This window comes from Dama dama, chromosome 9 (assembly GCF_033118175.1).
Source record: "Dama dama isolate Ldn47 chromosome 9, ASM3311817v1, whole genome shotgun sequence".
Taxonomy (NCBI): domain Eukaryota; kingdom Metazoa; phylum Chordata; class Mammalia; order Artiodactyla; family Cervidae; genus Dama; species Dama dama.
The window spans coordinates 37112066-37138232 of NC_083689.1; the positions used below are offsets into that span (position 1 = coordinate 37112066).

Below are 26167 nucleotides of genomic sequence, written 5' to 3' on the forward strand. Positions count from 1 at the left end.
CTTTCCATTGTTGATATAAGCCAAGCTTCTACCAGACTATAGAGGAAAGTCCTCTAAACAAGCCCCATGATGTTCTATACTTTTCCACCCCCTAAGTTCTCCCATCCTGCCAGAGGCCCTGGCTCCTCACGAATATTTATATTCACTCCTGTGCTACGAAAACCAGTAACAGACTTAAAATGCCAACACACTAGAGTGCAGTTTAGCTACTGAGCCAGCCCCTAAAACTGGAATCGGTGATCAGCACAGCCTTTCAGGTCTCCTCAGGCTGCTCCTGGCTATATAACACAGACAACCAGACAACCAAATTACAGTTGACATTTGCGTGGTCTGCAAAATATTTTTTACAATAACACTTTCATGTGTTTATGAAAGGCTTTGTTCTGGTTTGGTCCTCTTACTATTATAACCTGAGGGTTAGTATTAGTAACCCTGAGGGAGCAGATGAGAGGATTGAGGCTCAACAGTCAAGGGACCTGTCCAAGGGCATTTAGCGAGGGGCACAGTTAGGGTCCATGGCAGTCAATTATGGTGCGTGGCTGCTCTGTAAGAAAAGTGAAATTAAGAGAATGTATACTCTTCATGAATTTTCTATCAAATGCTGTGATGCAACTGAGCCAGTTGTATAATCTCACTTCATAGAGCTTATCTACTCTCCAAGGTAAGGTAACTCCTTGAACTTAAAAAAAAAAAAAAAAAGAGGCTAGGTCTTACACATCAGAAGAGAGAAAAAAAAGGAAAGCAAAATGATGTGTCCACCCTGTTTCACTCCTGAAGGCTCAGTTTAAATACCACCTCTTCCAAGAAGTTTTTCCAAAATCCAGTGGCAAAGTAATCTAAATCCAAAGGAAAGAATAAAACGTTCCCTCTTCCAGTATATTTTCTGCCTTGTGGGAGAGTTAACTTTCTGTCTTAGCTTACTTGATTACAATCCTTGACAACTAAGGGACCATCCTGTCTATGCATCTCTCTCTTCTCCAAAGTGCTTAACACGTGCCTTCCAGCTTCCATGGAGTGAGACAAAATCCACTGTTCCCATCTGCCTCACTGGAACCTATCACTATCCTTACCAGTAATTCATCAAGACATGTCAGGGAATCAACTCCACTTCACGTATCTAGAGCTTAACAAATGGATTTAGTTATACTCAATGGACAAAAACAGTCCCAACTGTGGGATGTTAAATACCTTTTGTTTTAAAGAAGAATAATCTATATAAAAGATATGCATTTTCATTTCTTTTCTCTCTCTCTCTCTCTTTTTGGTCTACTGCTTTTCTCTCCTGTATTTTGCCAAAACATACAGAATAACCAGGCACTTATATTTGGTGAAGTGACCATATTTAGCTAACTGAATCCGTACTCCAAATGTTCTGGCATCTTCCATGAAAATATCCCAAACCCATCTGTTTGAGTATTTTAGGAGCAGTAACCTCTTGGCCTCAACTTGGGCATCTCTCAAATATGCCTCTTGGCACAGCCTCCCAACATTCTTGTCAAAACCTTTCCCCAATAACTGTATGATAAGGTTAAGCTAGTCAAGCATTTTAGAGCCATGTCAAGTCCTAAGAGGCTAGATTCCATTAAAGGTGAGCAAATGGTAAGATGAGATTTGCTGGGTCTTAAAGTAAATTATCTCATTCCAAATATCAAGATATACTGAAGCTTTAAAATTACAGGGTATAACCATGAAAGAAAAAAAAAAGACCCTAGTGATTTACAGAAGCAATGTGCTTACCGCTGGCTACCTCCAGAGTGGCACTTAGGTTCTCTGTGAAGTGATTTCTACCTTTCTACCCCTCTTTCTAACCCTTCCCCTGCGCTTAATGCTCAGGTATCCTCCATTGTTTTATTTAGATTAGGATGCCTTATAGAGGTTGCAACCTAGACACTGTTGTTTGGCCCATATAGTGTTGTATTCTTTTTTTTTTTAATTAATTTACTTATTTTAATTGGAGGCTAATTACTTTACAATATTATGATGGCTTTTGCCATACATTGACATGAATCAGCCACAGATGTACATGTGTCCCCCCCATACTGAACCCCGCTCCCACCTCCCTCCCCACCCCATCTCTCTGGGTCATCCCAAAGCACCGGCTTTGAGTGCCCTGCTTCATGCATCAAACCTGCACTGGTCATCTATTTTACATATGGTAATTGTATTCTTAGAATTAGTGGGTCATGTTTTTAAAAAATTGAAAAAGGTAGCCTCAAATTCTATGTTTCTGATTTTTCTTTTGGCTAATCATAAGGTCTGACCAAAATGGGCCCACATTCCCACATGGCAACCATGGTCTTGAGGTAAACTGTGGCTGTCCGCCTTTAGAAGGAGATATCCTTCCTGGTTTACCACAGGCCTTCCCTGGCCATCTTCACACAGGTACCTTCACTTTCCAGGCTCTGCAGCCATTTTTAAATATGAATAGGGACTTCTTTGGTTAAGGTAAGTGATTAAGACACAGTGCTTCCACTGCAAGGGGCATGGGTTTGATCTCTGGCCAGTGAAACAAACAAGATCCTACATGCTGCATGGTGTGGTCAAAAAATATGGGAAAAAGAAAAAAAGAAAGAAAGAAATGTGACAACATTTCGGAGCCAACTTATAGAATTCCTACTGGCTTTTAAGAAATTAGAATTCTGCCCAGCAGAGTCTGTATGTCCGAAACCAAAGGACATGTGAGTTTAAATTAGAAATAATTTAAACCTAAATTATGAGTAGCTAGTGAATGTTTACGGAAAGTTTGCTTGGGAAAAAGGTAGGAAGGTTAAGAGTAATAAGAAATTGTTTTCGTAACACTTGCTATTTAGTTACAGGCATCAAAATCTCTCCTTAATTTCTACAGAATGTGTTCACTGGGTCTCAGAGAGGTGGTGAATGTGCCAAATTTATAAATGTCCTGGGAGAAAGTTGAACTTGGATTTTCCATACAGTTTGGAGCTCTAACAGTAAACAGACTTTTAGCAGAAAAGCCTTCTCCCAGCCAGTTACTCCTTCATTCACTCAACACATGTTTTACTGAGCACCAAAGTGCCTGCTCTCAAGAAGCACAGATTCTAGTAGAGGGAGACCCTAAGACAGAAATTAACAAATGTGTATATACATATGTCAAACAGTGACAGGGATTAGAAAAAAATAAGGGAAGCTTTGCGCAGTGGCAGTATCGTAGCCAATGAGGTTTATTCGAGGCACAATTATTGCTAATAGAAAAAAATAAGGGGATTTTGTGTGTTGGTGGGGGTGGAGAGGATGGGCAAACAGTAGGGGTGGCGGAGAGACTGTTATTTTCTCCAGGCCAGTTGGTGAAGGCCTTTATGGAAAGGTGGCATTTGAGCAGAAACTTGATGGAAACATGGGAGAGCCACCTTGGGTGAAATTCTATCCAGTCCTCAATGATGCTTCCCAAATATCATCTCTTCCTTGAAGTGTTTATTGAATAATCCTGTCAAAAACTTTCTTTTTGCAAACTACTTTGTATCATAATTGTTTGCTTCCATTTTCCCTGAAAGGGAAATCTTTGGGGTTGGTTATAATTATATTTATTCCTATCCATAATAAATTTGCTGGCATATTGAGTGCAGCACTTTCACAGCCTCATCTTTCAGGATTTGAAATAGCTCAACTGGAATTCCATCACCTCCACTAGCTTTGCTCGTAGTGATGCTTTCTAAGGTCCACCTGACTTTACATTCCAGGATGACTGGCCCTAGGTGAGTGATCACACCATTGTGATTATCTGGGTCATGAAGATCTTTTTTGTACAGTTCTTCTGTGGATTCTTGCCACCTCTTCTTAATATTTTCTGCTTGTGTTAGGTCCACACTATTTTTGTCCTTTATCGAACCCATCTTTGCATGAAATGTTCCCTTGGTATCTCTAATTTTCTTGAAGAGATCTCTAGTCTTTCCCATTCTGTTGTTTTCCTCTATTTCTTTGCATTGATCACTGAGGAAGGCTTTCTTATCTCTCCTTGCTATTCTTTGGAACTCTGCATTCAAATGGGAATCTTTCCTTTTCTCCTTTGCTTTTCGCTTCTCTTCTATTCACAGCTATTTGTAAGGCCTCCTCAGACAACCATTTTCCCTTTTTGCATTTCTTTTCCATGGGGATGGTCTTGATCCCTGTCTCCTGTACAATGTCACGAACCTCCGTCCATAGTTCATCAGGCTCTCTATCAGATCTAGTCCCTTAAATCTATTTCTCATTTCCACTGTATAGTCAGATATGCAGATGACACTACCCTTATGGCAGAGAGTAAAGAGGAACTTAAAAGCCTCTTGACAGTGAAAGAAGAGAGTGAAAGAGTTGGCTTAAAACTCAACATTCAGAAAACTAAGATCATGGCATCTGGTCCCATCACTTCATGGGAAATAGATGGGGAAACAGTGGAAGCAGTGTCAGACTTTATTTTTCTGGGCTCCAAAATCACTGCAGATGGTGATTGCAGCCATGAAATTAAAAGACGCTTACTCCTTGGAAGGAAAGTTATGACCAACCTAGACAGCATATTAAAAAGCAGAGACATTACTTTACCAACAAAGGTCTGTCTAGTCAAGGCTGTGATTTTTCCAGTGGTCATGTATGGATGTGAGAGTTGGACAATGAAGAAAGCTGAGCTCCGAAGAATTGATGCTTTTGAACTGTGGTGTTGGAGAAGACTCTTGAGAGTCCCTTGGACTGCAAGCAGATCCAACCAGTCCATCCTAAAGGAGATCAGTCCTGGGTGTTCATTGAAAGGACTGATGCTGAAGCTGAAACTCCAATACTTTGGCCACCTCGTGAGAAGAGCTGACTCATTGGAAAAGACCCTGATGATGGGAGGGATTGGGGGCAGGAGGAGAAGGGGATGACAGAGGATGAGATGGCTGGCATCACCAACTTGATGGACATGAGTTTGAGTAAACTCCGGGAGTTGGTAATGGACAGGGAGGCCTGGCAATTTATCGCAGGAGTGTGCGATTCATGGGGTCGCAAAGAGTCGGACACAACTGAGCGACTGAACTGAACTGATCCATAATAAATGTTCAATTAATCTTTAAAATGCATCTGCTGGGTCAAAAGAAATTCCCAGGTTGTTCTGGGGGAGAAGGAAGCCAAGGGAGGAATGGGAAAACAGTACTGGTTTTTAAAATAAGATATAATGACATAAGAAACTATAAGTTAGTTATATTATTTTAATTAGGTATTATATCTAAAATATCATATCTCAAATTTACCTAAGAAACAAATATTGCAATATAGTCCTTTGGGAAAAGTTTATTCTAAACAAGTCAATTCATAACTAAAGATAGGCATCTGGAAAAAAAAAATCATCTTTTGATAACATTTGAAACTGGTAAAAATTATTGAATAACCCAAACTCTGCAGAGATAAGACAATTCTGTTTTAAGGCCAGATGCTGCTTTTTTTAAGACTAAAAAAGCATTTTTTAAGGATAAATTCATAAGAAACTGGAAATTTAAAAAGGCATAAACTTCACCTTTCTTCACTAGTTTGTTAAGAAAGAAAAAGTTGAAAATTAAGTTACGGTTATAACATAAAAATTTTTTCTATTTTGCCCTTATTGAAGCTGGCTAACTTAAGAGTTAAAAATAATAAAGCCAAATAGTTTTGTTAAAATAATCATAATCCTTTTATGTTGAGTCATACTTGGTATATTAAACTCATTTTTCAGTTAAGAAAATAACTAAAAAAGGCCATTATAGTCGATCTCTTTTAAGAACTAAAAAACGTTTCCCTAAGTACATTAACTTGCTGTCTGAGAGATGGATTACTTCCCTAATGGTAGATATTTGGGTAACATAAACTTTGGCAAATAAAATAACCAATCAATTTTACCACTAGCTGCCAAATAACAACAAAATAAATCACTTCTCTGAAACACTTTGGCAGCCCCCACCTTTCTGAAGTTTTGCCTCTCCGCCCACTCACCCAGTCCTTCAGGATTTAAGCCACCATCTCATCTCTCCTCATGTCTGCTGCCAGTCCTACTTTAAGAGATGGAAGAAGCCATGGAGACCACAGGCACACAAAGAGGCCGAGAGGTTAATGCAAATTTACAATGTGACCCTCATTAACTCCTGGTCTCTGGCTCCCCAGTGAAAAAGTACTTTATATTGGGATTCTAAATTTTGCTAAATGTAGCAGAGAGTAATTCCTTCATTTAAAACAGAGCTTACAATCTTTGGGCTGGCAACATGCTTTGGTTGGGCCCCCATAATTTTTTTTTTAATTGAGATAAAATCCATATCATATAAAAATGACCATTGTAACCATCTAAAAAGGGTACAGCTCCGTGATTTATTATATTCACCACAGGTGACAATCATCACTATCTAATTCCAGAACACTTTCATCAACCCCAAAATGGGCCCTCACAATGCTTTAATTTTGTTTTTCTAATTAGTAAAAAGATGTAAAAATTGGGAGCAGTGACCTAAAAATTCACACTTCCCATTTCTCAAGAAAAATCTGACCTTCTTGTAACATCTGGGGGCAGAAGGTACAAGGGGATAAGAAACAGGTTTTGTTCAGTTTACCATCTGTCACAGGCCCACAGGGGTCAGGAAATTAGCTAAGACATGTGAGTTAACCACCCTGCTTTAGAGGTTTAGGGACTCAAACCTTTCTGAGTTACTTTTCAGACCTGGGAGTGACTCCAAGAGTGAGTCCAGTCTCAGCCCTCTGTTCCCCTGGCTGGCAATCAGGTTGAGTAAGAAGGCTTCCTAGTTCTGACTTGTCAACACATCTCCAGGCTTCCACCACCTTCTAGACTCACCTTTCCCTCAAAATGCCTTGCATTTTCCACCTCAGCATACTTGCTGAAAAATCTCTCTCTTCACCCTAGAAGCTATCCTGTATTTACCTAAGCAACAATCTAAATGCTCGTTCTTTGAGCACCACCAACACAACTTGCCTTTGTTTTATTAAAAAATATTTAAAATAATTTTTATACTATTTAAAAGGTTACTTCCCATTTATAGTTGTTTTACAGTATTGGCTATCTTCTCCATGTTGTACAATAAATCCTTGAACCTGTTTTATACCCAACAGTTTGTACCTCCCACTTCCCCACCACTGTATTGTCCCTTCAGTTAGTAACCACTAGTTTGTTCTCTATATCTGTGAGTCTGCTTCTTTTGCATTATATACACTATTTGTTGTATTTTTTTAGATTCTATGTATAAGTGATGTCATATAGTATTTGTCTTTCTCTGATTTATTTCACTTAGCAAAATGGCCTCCAAGTCCAGCCATGTTAAATGCTTGTCTTTGTTTTCCACTGACTATCTGTATTTTGTTTCCCTCTGGTTATTTAAAATGTTATTTTTAAAAAATTATTTTAAAAGGAACCAATGAAAACAATGTGAATGAAAAGTGGTACTCTTCCTCTAAATGTACCATAAGCATAAAAATCATTCAAATTTTTTTAAATCATAAAAATTATTTCAATGAGAAGAAAACCCCCAGTACTATTCATTTCTAGCCAGACGTTGTTGACTGCCAAAGGCCATGAGCCCCAAGTCTACCTGCATGGTACAAAAGGTGTGAGTCAGTGTGAGTAAGGTGGCAAAGGTCACACAACCCCAAACATAGGCATTCTCTGGGAATGATGCAATGGATTCCAAGGGAGTTGAAAGGGACTAATGGCCTTGTAAAGTTACTGAAGACTGTCTAACTCTGTGCCTCAGGCCTCCTAAAATCATGTACTATACCACCACCAATGGTCTAGGCACTGTAGTTCCAGAAATCCTATCCAATCCTGTCCAAACTTTCTTACCAATGCTACTCATCTCAACAATTGTGCCTCAGGTATCCCAGTCACAGACAGCCCTTCCTGAACCTCTCTAACCCAAATGTGGCATCCCCTTGCATGTACTTCTTCATACACACATCTGATATCTCCTCTGGACTGAAAGCTCCTCAAGGGCAGAGATGGGTCTTCTGTATTGCAGCACCTTCTGTCATTAACTTACACCTGGTCAGTCCTGGCATATGCCTGTCTTGACAACCCCTGTGAGAGAGCTTTGCAGGAACTTTCAGCAATTGCAAACCAGTTTCTAAATGAACTGAAATATGTTCTAATAAGTAAAGTGTTCCAATATGGTGAAAGACACAGGGACACATAACTGTATACTGTTGCTCTTTCTTAAATTTGAGGATATTATAAAGAACTGAAAGCAGTAACTATGGGTGTGTTAAGTAAAAGCTATCCTATTTAGGTCAGGTTTGGTTTTAAAGAGAAGTGAGTATGTCTAGCAGGTTGGGAAGGGGGCGGGGACAAGTGACTAGGCTTTGTTTCTGGGGTGGGCAGAGGTGCTGAGAACCTTCTGGGATGACTCCAGATGTCACATACGCCCAGGAAGAATCAGTTCACACTACTTGGCTCAATTTGGTAAAGAGACACAGGACAAAGATTTCCACAAGCATATAAAAGCAGTGTTTTATATATTTTTAATATCAGTTTAGTAAACACTGCTTTTATATGTTTGTGGCAATCTACCTTTATTGATTTTTTTTCTTCATATGATTTGTAATATTCTCATTGCTGCAAAAATAGAACATATCTTAGAAAAGTAGTGTTGCATTTATCTCTAAGACATGAGACAATGTATATTGTAAAGACAAGATGATTAGAAAAAAGATGAATCAAATCGTTAGAGTGTATGATTTGAGTCAGTTTCTGAATCTGAAAATTAAATCTACCCTACCTGGACAGTTTTCCCCTTGAACTAATCTCTTGTTAATTTTCAGTTGATGTCATTCAATCTACTCTTGCCTTGAAAAGGATGGTGAGGAGAGTGAAAAAATTTGTCAAAAAGAAGGGCCTTTTTTCCTCTTTTCAGCATCCATCTTTAATGCCATCTGTTAATCTCAGAATTAAGGAAACAGATGCTACTGTAGGACATGAAATGTCATCCCATACAGTATTTTTAAGCTGTCAGCTGTATGGTTAGTCTTTATATAGGCAATGGACAAATGCTTCTCTGTACCTTTAATTCCCTGAAACATACAAATATAAAAATGCCAGAACTCCACCCACATTCCAAAGCAGGGCACATTCTGTAGCAAACACCCAAAATGAATACTACCACATTTTTCCTGTTGATGAATTAAAATGAAATCATTTTCCACTATATCATACAGAATAAAAAAAAAAAAACCATATATCATACTGACCCCCCTCCTCCCGAAACTTGGAAACCATGTTTAAATGAATGTTTAAACCATGTTTAGAGACTCTAGCTAATGAAAAGACAGTTAATTATTGAATAGCAATTTCCTAACATCTTGAATATTTTTCTCCCATTAAATTGGTATTATCACAAAATAGAGCAACCTTAGATACAGGCCAAAGTGGGGAGAAAAAAAAAGAGGATGTTTTAGAATTCTTGGATTAAGATTCCAAATGTTAGCCTTAATAATGCCTGGGGTCTTCAAGGTTTTAATGGCGCCTTATAAAGTACCAAGGGGTCAGGGGTTGGGTCATCTTTTCTTGAGCTGACTTACAGCTCACTGCATTCTGATGGAGGAAAAAGAATCTGAAATATTTTAATACAGTATTTTTTTCATCATGAAGGATCGCTGCAAAGATGCCTGCAACAGTAGTTGGAGGCTGGTGTTGGGTCAGCAGAGGTCTTAGTAACAGCTATTCTTTTGTCTTTGGGCTCAAGGCAAAGTGGTGGCCATTTTGGGGGCCCTTCTGGTTTTAGAGACAAGCTTTTCTTCTTAGGCACAGTACACATCATTCTGGTTAGCAGTTTACCATCATTAGTTGATAGAACTTCCAACATGTATATGCACGATTAAAGAGGGCTGAGGCCTTTAATTTGCTGTCAAAGTCTGATTAAGTTCATTTCTTATCTGCCAGGTATAAACCAAACAAGTGAGAGCTAAGATTTTAGTTTCTAAAAGGCTTTATGGAGCCCCAAAGAGTTTTACCTCTGGATCCACCCACTGTTTCTCTGTCCCTCAATCAACATCTTTTTCTTCTCTAATCTTTCTTCTAAAATTTCTTTTTATTTTAAATAAAATCTAACTAGTAATAAGCTACAATGGCTGGAACTCAGGAAGAACTCCACAGATCAGCAATTCCAATGAACTGAAATGGAGAGATGCTTTTGTGGCACAGTGAACAACAACTAAAAACTAGTTTAAAAAAAACAAAAGAAGGCATTTCAAACACAAGAGTTGCCTAAAACACTCCCTTTTCCATGGCCCCACAAGATGTGCCAAAAACGCCCTGATAATAGAGACTGACTGATCCAAATGTGAAAGACAACTCTCCAGTTTCCATTTTTTCCTAAGGTAGTAAGTTAGCCTGTAACATCCTCCATCAACCTGGACAGATTTGAGCTGGTTAAAGTCCACCATGGCTTTGTGCTAAGCCTAAGCATGACCACCATGATTCAAAACACTAGCTAAGAGACTGGTTATCACCTCCACGGCCTCAAAAGAACCAGCAAAAAGAAGGTCCTAACAGGGCTTCTTAAATGCCCCTCATCTGCAGAGTACATTCTGAATGTCCATTTTGGTTTCAGCTGATAGCTGGCACCATGGATGGTAAACTACCTACAGAGCACAGTGCCCTCTTGTAGCTAAAAATCAGATAGAAGGTCAGATGATGGCTCATTATCAATGTTTGGATGATCCATCAATCTCATGAAACAGCAGAGGTTTAAGTTCTGCAAAATATTTTACCCTCTAGACCATGTCTACCCTTATCTTCACTGATTATCAAGCATTTTCCGTTTGCCTACAACGTATCTAGTATCACAAAAACTAGAAGAGTCTTGGCCACAAAGAGTCTTGGCTACACAACACGGCTACAAAGGTAGAGTAGTCTTCACACACAAAAAAAAAAGGTAGAGAAGATTAACATTTTAAATCAGGGAATCACCACAGCAGAGGCCTAATTTATGAGTAATACCCTGCTGTGACAAACACAAAAGAAGACTGTTTATTCTTATGAAGAGAGACTGGGCAGCTGCATGAAAAGATAGATGGGGCAAATTGGGCACGTGCCAGAAATGAAATAAAAAGAAAAAATATCACCCTGCCAATGCCTGCAATGTTCTAATTCTATGCATTCAACATTCAAGCAGTAAATTGTAAGATACTCAAGTTAAAAAAAAAAAAAGCAACTCAGGGGAATCATTTTATTCAATGAAAGTTTGGCTTGTATACACAGTTCCCTCTTTTCCCTGAGAACATCTTGCTAGAACAGGTGTAGGTTATTTGGACCACAGGATACCTATATTTTCAATAAACTTGATTTTTATCAAGTTCTAACCCAAGACATAGCAGGGACTACCTTACTCTTTCCTGCCTCACTCTTGAAAACAGAGGAGGTGGTAAGGAGGAGCACAGGAGAAGCATCACTTCAGGGTCACAGCCACATTCAGCTCAAATATAGTGACTATAACCCCATTATTTATAAATTTATGATTTATTTCTAAATTTGGCAAATAAATCTGAGTTGTCCCAAAGAATCATTACTGACCTCACCCTAACCCAGACTAAAAATATTTGCATGCATTTTGTATTTTAAATCATCATTCTCTGGCATAGTTTCTGATATGAAAAACAAACAGAAGCTCAGAGACAAACACTTGGACAGTTAAGTGAAACACCTTGCTGCTGTTGTTATAGACACTCTCAGCTAATAAATGTTGTATCTAATTTAACATTTCCACAAAACATGGTTTTTACACTTCTTAAATCCCTAAGACCAAAAAAAAAAAAAACCCACAAACTAAACGGCTGTTTAGAATAAGAAAGGAGAGAAAAACTTGTATTAAGAGAGGGAAAATGACATTATTTAGGGAGACAGCATGGCAAAATAAAATATGAAATTTATCTTTGAAGTCCTGAAATAATAACTGTAGGTAGAGAGATGCTGAAAAACCTTTGGGGACCTGTCAAAATAGTATAAATTCTTCCTGACAAAAGAAATCTTAAGAATCACTAAAATGATTGGAAGTAACTTTTGCGGAAAAAGTACTGCTTCGAATGATCCTTAGATTCAAGAAGACAAGTCTTGAGAATACAGCGTTGTGGCATGTCCTTGACGCTTTAAGCTGCTACCTAGGCAGATGAAGGTTATTTTTCCCCATCACCTGCCTCAGGAGGGTGATGATTTAAAAGAAGCTAAAAATAAAAGAAGTAACAAGAAGAGAATACTGACTGTAGCTGATTCTCAGGACTCTTCAAATGTCCTCTTACTTTGTTTAACACAAAACAAAACCCACCAAACACCATAAAGTAAGCTTCAATCTGTATAACAGAAAATGTCAGGTGAAGTGCTGGCCTGGAAAAAGTGAGAAAGTAAAGCCGCTGCCATGAGCTTCAGATTTGTCAGGCATGTTGAACTGGGTGACAAAGACTTATTCTGTCCAGAAATCCCCCACTTTATTTTTAAGCCTGGAAACTGGTTAGTCATATCTATACTGAACACTTCCTGTCCAGGGGCATGACGATGGCAACAAACTGCCAAGTTTAGTAGCTGCTACATTCAGTCAATTGAGTCATTCATGGAATAAAAAACAGCATCAAATATTTTTTTTTAAAATCTGGCTGACTGAAGCTGTAAAAGATATACAGTGAAAACAGGTTTGACTATTTCACAGAATAAGGATAGATGATGGCATGAAAACAGAACAGAAAGACAACAATGTTACTCTAAGAGACCATTTCCTGGTAATTTCTGTGATATTCCAGTATTCCTACCAAATATAACCGTTCTCCCACTCCCCCTTTGGATTAACTAGTCCAACTGACGTTCCACATCTTCATTTACAGAAAGGCCTGAAGATGCAGAAGGCCTCAAGAAACTAAGCAACAACAGAATCAAGTTATTCTTTCTTTCTTTTAATTTCATTCTAATTGTATTTTAAATGAAGGGTCGACTGAGAATTTTAAAGAAAAAAATGCAAAGGACTGAACTACAGATCAGGAATGTCTTTATCCACTGGTGTTAACACCATGTGAAAGTGTGAAAGTCTTAGTTGCTCAGTCGTGTCTGACTCTTTGCAAGTACGTGGACTGTAGCCCTCCAGGCTCCTCTGTCCCTGGGATTCTAAAACCATGAAACTGAAAGTGAAAGTCACTTAGTCATATTTGACTCTTTGTGACCCCATGGACTGTAGCCCACCAGGTTCCTCGGTCCGTGGGGATTCTCCAGGCAAGAATCCTGGAGTGGGTTACCATGCCCTTCTCCAGGGGATCTTCCCAACCCAAGGATTGAACCTGGGTCTCCCATATTGCAGGCAGACTCTTTACTGACTGAGTCAACTGGGAAGACCTGTCCATGGGATTCTAATACCATAATGTTACATTAAAAACCCATCTTTGAGAAAGAGAGGAAAACAACTGAGGACTATAAGAATGACCCCTTCCCTAGGAACTGAGGACTGTGTCAGGCTTCAGCTAGGCTGCCTCTCTCAGCAGCAATTACACTGAGCCGATTAACCCTTACACGTGTTGAGACAGGCACACGGAAGTTCCACTGCTGAGAAGCAGGAGGAACACCTCCCCTCCTCACGCCCCAAGAGCTGGCGCAGAAGGGCAGCCCCAGAGCTCGCTGGGACGGGCAGCGTCAACAGGAATGCCGAGAACCGCCCACACGTCTGAGGTCCTCACCTTGATCATCAAGTCAGACCAACGGTCGAGTGAGCCAAATAATTCACACCAGCTCAGCCCATTGAAAACCCTCGTCCTGAAATTCTTCAGTGAGCCTGCTAACCATCAGACTTTTTAGTAAGTGAACCCCCCAGAAACTGGGTGCAGCTTCACTGAGAGACAGGGTGATAGCTCTCTGCTCCTCCAGCTCCATTCACCCCAAGTCCCACTGGCCTTCCATCCAATGGGGGGCACAGAACAGCTGACAGCTCCGACATGCCTCCCCAGGGCTGGCATTACTGCTTTTCTAATTCATCATCTGCCACTGGCAAGCTTTTTGAGGAAATCGTTTTTATAACCCAGTAAGAAAGTCAGTAGGAATCCAAGCCAGCACAACACAGCCCTTGATTCTGACAGGCCCCCATTTGGCTGAAAACATCAGCATTCCTCAACGTCATGTCCTTGTTTATGGGCCTCAGCGTTAATCCTGCCTGAGAAGAACTGGGGAGCTTGTGTGTCCTCTGAACACCACTATTTCATGGGCTCCAAGTGGGCACCGCGCTTTGGAGACCAGCACCCTTGCATACCAGCCCCCGCCCCCGTTAACTGCACCAGCAAACAAAATAAACAGACTGCCGAAATGCCTCCCCTCAGTCATAGTGGTCTCTTGCCTATACTGCTGCTCACTTCTCTGGTTTTGCATACAGTACCCTTCTTTCCCCCCCCACCGCCCCATTTTAAAGTTATTTCCTTACTCCTCCCTTCCTCTCTCTCCCCTTGGAGGCTCTGCATCAGGCCTGGGTCCCACCCCGTGCTTGCCACCGCCTGCCACTCCCCCTCGCTCACTATTTCTTCCTCATTGTTCCCTTGCAATGTTAAAACCTGCCAGAAAGCCACTCCCTTGACTTCCTTCACCGCTCTGGTTTCCCAGAGGTTCTTCTCCTTCTCTTTTATTAGTGCCACTGGCCCCTGAATTCTACCTTCCCAGAAACACTCTGGAGAAAGGGTCTTTTTCTTTTTTAATTTTTAATTAAAAAAAATTTTTTTTAAAACTGAGACTCCTTCTTTAATTGTCTCCTTTTTCTGAAAAGCTTGAGTCCAGTTTTTACACTTGTGATATTGGGGAGAGGTGCATTTTCATTCTAGCTGTTTCGTAACTGACTTAATTGTGATACTAAAGCCCAAAGTGAAAATGGTTTTGTATGTGCTTTATAGTAAGAAGAACAGTCAGTGCACTTTTATCAGACAACTTTACAAAAGGAAAATGTTCCTTGGAGCAAGCCCATCCTTGACTGCTTTTTACAGAATGGGAAATAGTACTTCTCAACCAGGTAAATATCACAGGCAGGCCCCAGTTGGTTTTGTCTCTGTGATTATGTGCTGTGCTTATTAGTCAATCAGTCATGTCTGACTCTTTGTGACCCTATGGACTGTAGCCTGCCAGGTTCCTCTGTCCATGGGACTCTCCAGGCAAGAATACTGGAGTGGGTTGTCATTCCCTTCTCCAGGGGTCTTCCTGACCCAGGGATCGAACCCAGGTATCCCGCATTGCAGGAAGCCACCAGGGAAATCTCCTTATTTATCCAGCACCTCCTGGGTGAAGCTGTCTAATCACCAACAAAAGCCTTACCTCATTGGTTCTTACCTCAGGGGAAATCAAAAATTCCTCAGGATGGCTCAGTTTACTAGCATGGCCCAAATCCTATTTAACATGTATAAGACCAAAACCCTCAGAGCTTCATATTACATGTCAGATCTACAGTATCCCTGGAAGAAGCATCAGTGGTTTTCCAAGACATGTGTTCCTGTCACAGGAAGAAAACAGTTCAGCAGACAGGAAGTAAAGGTGAAAGGGAAGAGAGAAAAACTCTCTAATTCTCAGACTGGCCCAAACTCTTTCCCAGTAGATTGCTGTTGTTGTCGTTGTTCAGTCGCGAAGTCATCTCTGACTTCTTGCAACCTCATGGACTGCAGCACACCAAGCTCTCCTATGCTTCACTAACTCCAGGACTTTGCTCAAACTCATGTCCTTGGAGTCAGTGAGGCTATCGAATCATCTCATCCTCTGTTGTCCCCTTCTCCTCCTGCCTTCAATATTGCCCAGCATCAGGATCTTTTCCAAAGAGCTGGCTCTTCGCATCAGGTGGCCAAAGGACTGGAGCTTCAGCTTTAGCATCAGTCCTTCCAATGAATATTCAGGGTTGATTCATTTTAGGATTGACTGGTTTCATCTCTCTGCTCTCCAAAGGACTCTCAAAAGTCTTCTCCAGCAACACAATTCGAAAGCATCAATTCTTCAGCAATCAGCCTTCTTTATGATCCAACTCTCACATCCACACATGACTGCTAGAAAAACCATAGCTTTGACTATACGGACCTTTCTTGGCAAGTAATGTCTCTGCTTTTTAATATGCTGTCTAGGTTTGTCATGGCTTTCCTTCCAAGGAGCAAGCATCTTTTAATTTCATGGCTGCAGTTACAGTCTGCAGTACGAAGAACTGGATTAAATTTTACACCTATATTCACTTCTTACTCTCATGTACCAGGGCTGATTTTGTGCAGTGTCACAGGGAGAGGTCAGAGGTGAAGGGGGTAAGGAGATCAGGAAGGAATCTGCACACAACTAGGACTTGGAAGGTCCCGGATAATTAAAGTCTTCCTTCCTCAGGAGCTTGAGCACCTGCTCACAGCTGGGGCAGCCATCCCCTGGGCCCCAAATGTGTGTGTGCTCAGTCATGTCTGACTCTTTGCGATCCCATGGACCGTAGCCCGCCAGGCTTCTCTGTCTGTGGAATTTTCCAGGCAAGAATACTGGAGTGGGTTGCCATTTCCTACCCCAAGGACTCTTTCCACCCCAGGATCGAACCCATGTCTCCTGCATCTCCTGCATTGGCAGGGGGATTCTTTACCACTGCGCCACCTGGGTTGCCTCCACTTCCCGTCTACTTAAATGGTGAAGATGGTAAACTTTATGTCGTGTCTCTGCACACTAAATATTGATTGAACATTCAAGAGGGGTTCTCAGCAGACGAGCTCTTCAAACACAGGCTCCCAGCTTTTACTGAGGCCTAAGGAGAAAACAGCAAGGCTATTATCTACAGCGCCCCTCCTCAGACACGGCTGGCCACCGCCCCCACGGGGCTCTCATTCTCCTGGCTCCCAAAGCCCTGTTCCCTCTCTGGTCTCCCCCTACTTACTGAGTGTCTCCATTTCTATTCCCTTTACTGGATGCATCTACCTCTTCCCCTGTAAAAGTGGGTCTCGGACGCCAACTCCACAGACCGGCCCTCACCTCCTCTCCAATCTTTCCCTCACAGCTCGTATCAGGGAAACGCATTCTCCTCTGACTGCAGATGCACACACTGTTCTGCCTGGGCTTGTTTACCCTGGCTCAGCTGGTCCTCCAGACCAATCTAGGATTCTTGTCTGCTTCAGGTTAGTTCAGCCGTTCAGTCACGTCCAACCCTTTGTGACCCCATGGACTGCGGCACACAGGCCACCCTGTCCATCGCCAACTCCCGGAGCTTACTCAGACTCATGTCCATTGAGTCAGTGATGCCATCCAGCCATCTCATCCTCTGTGGTCCCCTTCTGCTGCCTTCAATCTTGCCCAGCATCAGGGTCTTTTCCAATGAGTCAGTTCTTCATATCAGGTGGCCAAAGTATTGGAGTTTCAGCTTCAGCATCAAGCCTTCCAATGAATATTCAGGACTGATTTCCTTTAGGATGGACTGGTTGGATCTCCTTGCAGTCCAAGGGACTCAAGAGTCTCCTCCAACACCACAGTTCAAAAGCATCAATTCTTTGGTGCTCAGCTTTCTTTACAGTCCAACTCTCACATCCATACATGACTACTGGAAAAACCATAGCTTTGACTAGATGGACCTTTGTCGGTAAAGTAATATCTGCTTTTTAATATGCTGTCTAAGTTGGTCATAAATTTTCTTCCAAGGAGCAAGCATCTTTTAATTTCATGGCTGCAGTTATCATCTGCAGTGATTTTGGAGCCCCCCCAAAATAAAGTCTGTCACTGTTTTCATTGTTTCCCCATCTATTTGCTATGAAGTGGTGGGACTGGACACCATGATCTTAGTTTTCTGAATGTTGAGTTTTAAGCCAACTTTTTCACTCTCCTCTTTCACTTTCAACAAGAGGCTCTTTAGTTCTTCTTCACTTTCTGATCACATGGACCACAGCCTTGTCTAACTCAATGAAACTATGAGCCATGTCATGTAGGGCCACCCAAGACAGATGGGTCATGGTGGAGAGTTCTGACAAAACGTGGTCCACTGGAAAAGGGAATGGCAAACCACTTCAGTATTCTTGTCTTGAGAATCCCATGAACGATGAAAAGGCAAAAAAATACGACACTCATCTGCTTTGTATTCTTAAAACACTACTTTGCACCTGCCATGTTCCAGTTCAAATCCCCCAGTTCCTTAAAATAATTTTGTTTGTCTCCTAAATGGTATATGGGGCATTTGTTGTTCAGTCACTAAGTCATGTCTGATTCTGCAACCCCAAGGGCTGAAGCACACCAGGCTTCCCTGTTCTTCACTACACAGGGCATGCTTTAGTCTACTGTCAATGCCTGCACTTTTCTAATGAGGAAGGCTCAAGTTCAGAGAGACTCATCAGTGACTGAAAGTTGCACAGACAACCAAGGGCAAAGTCAGGAGGAGAACTGGTCTCCTGACGCCCAGTGCCTTGTCTGCTACATCGTGTCCCTCTGGGCAGCTTGGCTTCCAGGCTGGTGCCATGTACTGCTGCAATGCGGCCCACCAAGGCTTGCCAAGAACCCTCCACTCCATGGTGCTCTAAACCTTCTTCTTCCACTCTTCTTTCCACTCACCTTCCCTAAAGGGCCTCACTGAAGTCCCAGCTAACCCCTCTGTGAAGGCACCACTGCCTGTGACGTCTGGTGAAAACCCTCTCCTCTAGATTCTACATCGTCCTCTGGCCTGTACTCAACCTAAACCCCCATCATGTATTTTGTACTATGAATGCACATGTGTTGCATGTAATGCCCTGAAACAGGAGTTCTTTGAGGGTGGGGCTCTCTACTACACACTAGTACTAAGAAGTACTAACTTAGCCAACATTTGCTGCTGTGAGTATCCAAGGCCCAGAGAAGGTGGCAGTGATGGAGGTAGAGAGGCTGAACCCAGGAAATAGGACTGTCCACGGTGAGCAGAACAGCCTGTGCTCTGGAGACACCTCTGAACCCCAGGCTCCTCAGCCTAGAGGAGGGGGCCACATGAAAACACATACATGGGCCAGGTGAACTAACAGCTAGATACACAGCAGGTCACGATGGAAGGAAAGTTCATAAATTGCTTGTTCTCTTCCTGACAGGCAACCCTGGTATGGGCACATGAGGTCTTAAGGCTTCAGGCCTCAGGCTGACATGGTCACCTAGGGCACTTAGCTTATTGGCCTCTTTGCTTCTGCATTTCCTTGGAAGAAAGTTTACTCCCAGTTATTTATACAATTAAATCTTGTTTGTCATGATGAAGCTGGAGACTGTATTCCCATGTAAGTCCATGGACAGTGCTATATACACAAACACAAGTCCCCATACATCTTCAAAACCATAAATATCATAAGATATCAACCTAATAAGATAGGAGTTAGTTTCCCAGAGCAACCCACTCAGCAGTCATTCACTCACACACCCCAGCTCCATACCTAACTCTCCCTCAAGGTTCTGAAGCCCTTAGGACAAGATTTAAGGTACGTGATAAATATAACTGACGCTGCTATATGCTATACATACAACTTTTTAAGAGAGTGAATCCTAAGAGCTCTCATCACAAGGAAAAAAAATTTTTTTGTTTCTTTAATTTTGAACCTATATGAGATGACGGATGTCCCCTAAATTCATTGTGATAATCATTTCATGATATATGTACATCAAATCATTATGCCACACACCTTAAACTTACACAGCACTGCATGTCAATTATATCTTAACACAACTGGAGGAAAAAAGATCTAAGCAACTGGTCTTTCAGGAATCTTGACCAGTGGCTGAGGGAACACTGAGCTGCTTCTCAGAAACAACAAGTTCTGACCCCCAGCATGCATCGGGCTCCCAGGGCTCTGGGGAAAATCTGGTGGTGAGCCACCCACCAGCTCCTGAAACTGCCATGTCTGGTGTCCAAATACCCACCCACTCCTGGCCACATACATGCAAACCTTCTCCCAAGGAAGGACACCCCTGCCCAATCGGCAGCTATTGAGCTAATTTTCCTGAGCCACATTCTCAAAGGAATGAAAACAAGTGAGCTCACTCTTAACCACCTCTCACTCAGTCTACCACTTTTAAAACCAGGGATCTTGAAGGCTCTATTGCAGGGCGGAATTTTATTTCACGGTACCTCCTCATCTTTCACTTTCCCGAGGAACACATAAGAGAAGGTGAAATCGTCAATCTCTGTGTGTTCAACCATTTCATTTAGGTTTGGCAAATTCCCCCAAAAGGCAGTATAGGATACCCACAAACAAATGAGGTTGCCCTGCTTCCAGGAGATCTCATGCAAAAATCCGTGATGCTTGTGAAATTTCTCATTTGCCAAACAGGCACAAGGTGGATAGAAAGAACCTAAACATCACCTCTCTAGGCCTTGGTTCCTCATCTCTAAATAAAGAAGTTAGACGAAAGGAGCTTTGGAGTTGCTTTTAACTCTCAGCCATGAGGATTCTACTTATATTCGTAGGGGGAATCAATTTCATTACAAAAAGCTTTTCACTGTGGACCTTCCTTAAATATTACACATATATATAATGATTTGATTTTTTAAAAAAATTTCAGCTTATACTATCTTTTTAGGTACAATGTACTGAATGAAGAGAAGCATACAGCCAGGTTCACCTCACTGTCTCCCAAGCTGTTAGCATCTTTCTCATATGGAAGGAAATGTTGACAAATAAATGGTTTGTGGCAACTCTAGGAATTATTCTGTATTATTAATGAAATGATGTGCTGCATTATTCTGAAATGAAATCACTGGGTCCTGAGACTTTGTCTCACCCTACTGCATTCTCTTGCTACTTCCTGGATTATCAACTGCCAGGAGCGGGGAATTTAATCAGCCATGTTATCCTGGTTCTCCCAAGGGCATCCTCATGCAAGGACAAGAAAGGTGTGATGCAAATTCAGTCTGATGAAAATTTCAGAAGTGAGGAAGAAAAAGGCCCCAGGATAATTAAGCTTACAGAGCTGGGGTGGGGGGTCAGGCAACACCAGGTTACCAGTGAGGCACCCTGAAGGAGACAGTATGGCATGGATCTCTAAATGGACTTTCCATTTTTAGTCCTTGTCAGCACACTGCACTCCAAGGCTGATGACTATATAAAAGGAAACATAATCACATCAAAGTCCGGTGTTTTAAAGCACGGGCTACACCTTCTACATTATATATGACATCAAGGTCAGCTGTACCAAGGGCTATGGATTTCCTCAGAGCTGAACTACAGCTTCACCTCTGAACTCATCACTCCCTGGACAAGGCAGAGCTGGGGAAAGTGGGGAAAACACTGGTAAAGTGATGCTTAGCAATGAACTTGACTTATAAGCTGCCACAGCACGTGAGGTTAAAACAGGGAAGGCACCCCAGTGTGGCAGCTTATATGATACCATTGAGCTTTTTGATTATAGAAGATATGAATAAACCACCACCATGGAACAAACAAGCTTTTCTATGATCAATACTCTGACAGATAGTGGTCCCCTTCTTTGTAGTGGAAGTCTCTACTTTTGGAAGACTCAAAATTTCTGGAAGGTGGGGCGATGCCGACCATGAGGTGCCCAGAAGGTTCTGCAAGGCTGCCCATTGACACGCGTGCTGGGGGGCAAAGCTCAGACATACTTTGTCCTGGCATTTGACTGATCTGTCGTTTGACTGCAAGTTTGTGATCCAGACCGGCTTCCTAAAAACCCACCAGGAATTCGAACCCCAGCTCTGGCAGATTCTGGTGAGAGGGACTCAAGGCAACCTGGAGCTCAGAGAAACCACAGCAGAAGCACTGAGGAACAAGTTATGCACCTGTTAAGTGTCATTAACACTGAGGAGGGCTACAGTCGAGTATAAACGCCTGTGCATGTGCCCAACAAGTTAACATGTTATCAGGAGAGATGACGAATTAAGTGAGTGGAACAACTCTGCTGAGAATCACTCACACGTATCTACACAACTTGCAGATTTTAAAGAAACTGGAGACTCAGTGGATGCTACAAAGTCACCCTGTTGTAATAACACAACACACACATCCCCAGTGACCTGAGAAGTCCAAACTCTCCATTCTCAAGCTGTCCCCTGGTTCAGAAAGTGAGGTCCCTTCTCCTGTCCCATAGGTACTCTGGTCTCTCTTGCTGGCGTAGGCTCCAGAACCTCCGACCCAGCCCTGTTGGGTTCCTAGATCTCCTGCATCAGGGGTAGAAGGATGCACTCAAGACTCCCTGCCCATGTGCCTAGGCTCTTCTCTTTCTCCTCCAAGATACCTGGTCTCTCCACTCCTGTCTTCTCAGAAATGGGGTACAAGTAGACCCAGGACTCACAGACAGCATCCTCCTGAGTGTCAAAATTACTTGAGGATGGGGGAGAGCCCCGGAAGTACCACATCACATCAGGGTCTATGGACAGATGGCTTCCATTCAAATCTTGATTCTACCTTTTCTGGTTTTGTGGTTTTAGGCATGGTTTTTAACCTCTCTGAACCTCAGTTTTCTTAATCATTATGCAGAACTAAAACAAAGTGTTATTAGACAAGTATTAAATGAGATAATATACATAATCAGATGCTTAGTTAGCACTGTGCCTGACACAGGAAGCACTCAATACACTTTAGTTTCAAAATCACTTCTTTGGTCCTCACAATCTGAGATATTCGCAAGCCATCTTGGGCCCCAACGCCCGTGACTAAAGACACATGCTTGTTTTGCCTCTGCCATTAAAAGTACTCTAGTGGAGAATTTAAGAAACACTATATAGATTTGTTCTCTAGGTTTGGAAGGCACTATTTGTATAAAACCAAGTCTGGATGATCTCTAAGCAGTGCTCTAAAAAGTTTCATCATGTCACGTAATCTCATTTTTAAACTGATTAATTTGACAATGCTTTTTAGGCCTTCCTAAATAGAGGTCCTAGGTCAGGCAAAAACAAAACTTGCACAAATATTGCTTTCTGAAGAGTAAAAAACAAAAACTCATAATGAAGAGGAGGCAAAGGAAAAGAAGACTAATAGCCGTAATGCATGAAAACAAGATACAACGCAGGAAGTAGGGGGTATTATGGGAACACCATGAAAGATCCTCGACTCCAGACTGGGTCCTGCTGGACACGTTACCCACTTGAGGAGGGGCAAGAGACTGAGCCCAACAAAGGAAACGTCTGCCGAGGGAACAAGGAAGTAGGCAGGGTAGCACTAGGTTCAAATAGACCAGTCCCGTGGGGTGGTAGATGTCTGTTGCTGTTTTGGTGATCCACATCGGAAGTCCCTTCCTAATTCTGAAGAAACCCTCATTTTGCAAGTGGTTGTAGCAAAGCTGGAACCAGAGGATATCTCTCCCACAAGCAGCAAGAGCAAGGACACAACCTAGCACTGATACATCAGCTGGCTTATTTCTGAGATTTTTAAATGTGGAGCATGACTAAATATTCAGGCACATCTGGAGTCCCATCTGAGACGGAACTGAAAAATATACAGGAGGCCAAGGCCATCGTGAGGTCCTAACCAGGAGATTCTTGGCTGCATTTCCTGATGTATCTTTCAGAGGCTAATTCTTTCTGGGGATGTGTGAACTAACCCAAAATACTTTCAAGACATTCTTCATTTCAATCCATTCCTCATGATAGCAGGAATCAATTTCCATTTCTTGCAACCAAGAACCCTGATGAGAGAGTTAGTTATTGTATATGTGAAGGTACAAATACTGAGGACCTGAAGCAAGGCAGGATCCAGGAAAACCGAAGAGAAGGAGATGCATTCAACAGATAATGAGGAGAAGGAAGTGCCAGGTGGAAGCTGAGGATAAAGGAGAGGGCGGATTAAGGACAACTAGCAGATTTCAGTTTGGAAGCTGAAAAGCATGATGACACAAAAGGAGGATGAGATTTGTGAAGAGTAGGAAATGACAGGCTCAGAGCAGATCTGTTGAATGTGAGTACCCACATGACAGTCAAACATGGTGTTTACCCGGACTCACAGACATAGAAAACAAGTTTATGGTCACCAAAGGGGAAAGGGGATGGGAGGGAGAAATTAGGAGCTTGGTATAAACTACTATATATAAAATAGATAACCAACAGGGTCCTACTGTATAGCACAAGGAGCTATATTCAATATCCTACAACAAACTATAATGGAAAAGAATATTATATACATATATATACACTACATACACACAAATAGAATCACTTTGCTCTACACCTGAAACTAACACGATACTGGAAACCAGCTATACTTCACTTAAAAAAAGAAAAGCATGGTGTTTACCAGGCAGCTGGCTGTCCAGGTAACTTTTAGAAAAGCCTAAGCTGGAGGTCTAGGAGATTAGAAAGACAGCTAGAGGGTATAGAGGCATAGGAACTAAGGGAGGAATTTAGGACTGCCAGGACACTGGTCTTCTAGTGTCAAGCACTGCAAAACCAAGTCAAGTAAGATCAGGACAAAATATGACTGCTGGGTCACTGGTGGTTTTAGCACCTGGGAAGTCACTGGTGATTTGGGCAATTTCAGTGGAGTAGTGGAGAAAAAGACAGACTTCAGTGGATGAAGGATGATGAAGAGTGAGAAAGTAGGCATCATGCAAAAGGTAAAAAAGAAAAAAAAAAAGCAGGTTCATTTTAAAGGAGAAATACATGCCTAAAATTAACAAAGTACCGAGGATTACCTCTAAAGAATGAAGATCATCCATTCATTTTATAAATACTGAATCATCACCTTTCATTGCATAGGTCTTGGAGACCCAGTGGGGAATAAAACAGACATGGTCTTGCCCTCAAGAGCTTGCAGTCTAGAGAAAGATGCTAAACAATGTGGTATCGGCCACGAAAAGGTTAGGTGTTCTGAGAGACTGCAGTAGGGGATTTTAATTTAAGTTGGAGGTTCAGAAAGAGTCTCTTCAACCCAGAAACCTGACCAGGGAAAGGGGGTCAGGTGGGGAGAAGAATTTCAGGCAGAAAGACCATCACGTGCCAACACCCCCAAAGTAGGGAGCTTGGGCCCATCTACACACAGAAAGGAAGGCGCCAGGAAAGACACGAGGCCAACTGGTGCAGTGAGCGGCCCACAGTAGAAGGAGTGGCCTCCTTCCACTCCTTCCAGCAGGAACCACGCCTGCTCCACAGACACTGGGAGGATGGGTGTGGGTGAAGGTGAATCTGTCAGTCTGGAAGCAGGAAGTCAGGGAGTTGTCTAATGGTTACTGTTTCCTTTGTGAAATAGCAGTCCTGGTGAGGAGTGAGACAACTAGGTGAGGTGGTGCAGGAAGTGCTATTATGGGCAAGAGAGGAGGAGCCCAAACTCACTCACAGCTCAGCCCTCCCAAAGCAACTTCTCCTTAATAGTGGCTTCCTCATTTTTTGGTACCAAAGCTTCAATAACCAAGGCAGAGGCGCCCCAGATCCCTTGATGTTTAGCACGAGAAAGGTCTGCAGAGATCTTAACTGCGATTCATTTCTCCTACCTCATAATTAAGTAATTTATTCAACAGGAATCAATTAAATGCCAAAAATATGGCCATCAACTCATCTCCTCAGGAAGCCCCCATCCAAGGGAAACTGTTGATATTCTTTTTTAAACAGTCTTCCCCTGTTTAATAAAGTAGGTTTCTCCCTCCCTTTCTCTTGCTTTCCTATTCATATTATGCCAGGATATCTTAAACTCACTCAGCTTCTAATCAAGCAAGGTCTGAGTTCTTTTTCTCTGTTTAATACTCAAGCACAATCACCTATTCAATTGTAAGCAGGCAAAATTAAATTGATTCTTTAGGAGATGGCTTTTGACTGAGGATGGAGGTTCAGCACTTTTGGCACAGAGTCAAGTTTGTCCTAAGCTATGGTGGCTTAACAATATCCCCAGTCATTTGCTTCTACCTTCACTCATATACACAAATATGTTAGCCTCCAAGGATTTCTGAATTCAACTTGATATTTTGTTTCATATTCAACCCTAAACAAAGTATACTAGTCTCTCACTGCGGTTCAGACTAATGATTTAAAGTATCTCCCATTATGGCAAATCAGGCATGAAGCATCCCAAGGCAATTTGCTTGCAATGCAGACACTGTGAAGAGGTTGTGGTGATCTCACACTAAATGGGATACATAAATCCACAAGGAGAAAAAGAGAAGCTAAGGAGAAGGGATGGAATTAGTAAGGATAGACAATAAAGATAACTGAGCTATTTAAACAGTAATGAGGGACTTCCCTGGTGGTCCAGTGGTTAAGACTTCATTTTCAAACGCAGAGGGTGAGGGTTTGATCCCTGGAAGGGGAGCTAAGATCCCACATGCCTTGGGGCTAAAAAACCAAAACATAAAACA

The 26167-nt window shown here is 42.0% G+C and overlaps 1 protein-coding gene and 1 pseudogene across 5 annotated transcripts in view; one reads left to right on the plus strand and one right to left on the minus strand.

The window, feature by feature from the left end:
- The window catches only part of TNFAIP8 (TNF alpha induced protein 8), a 139917-nt gene that overhangs the window by 17030 nt on the left and 96720 nt on the right, over positions 1-26167 (minus strand). The gene's annotated exons all lie outside the window — the stretch shown is intronic.
- On the plus strand, positions 3144-3217 carry LOC133063068 (U4 spliceosomal RNA; annotated as a pseudogene).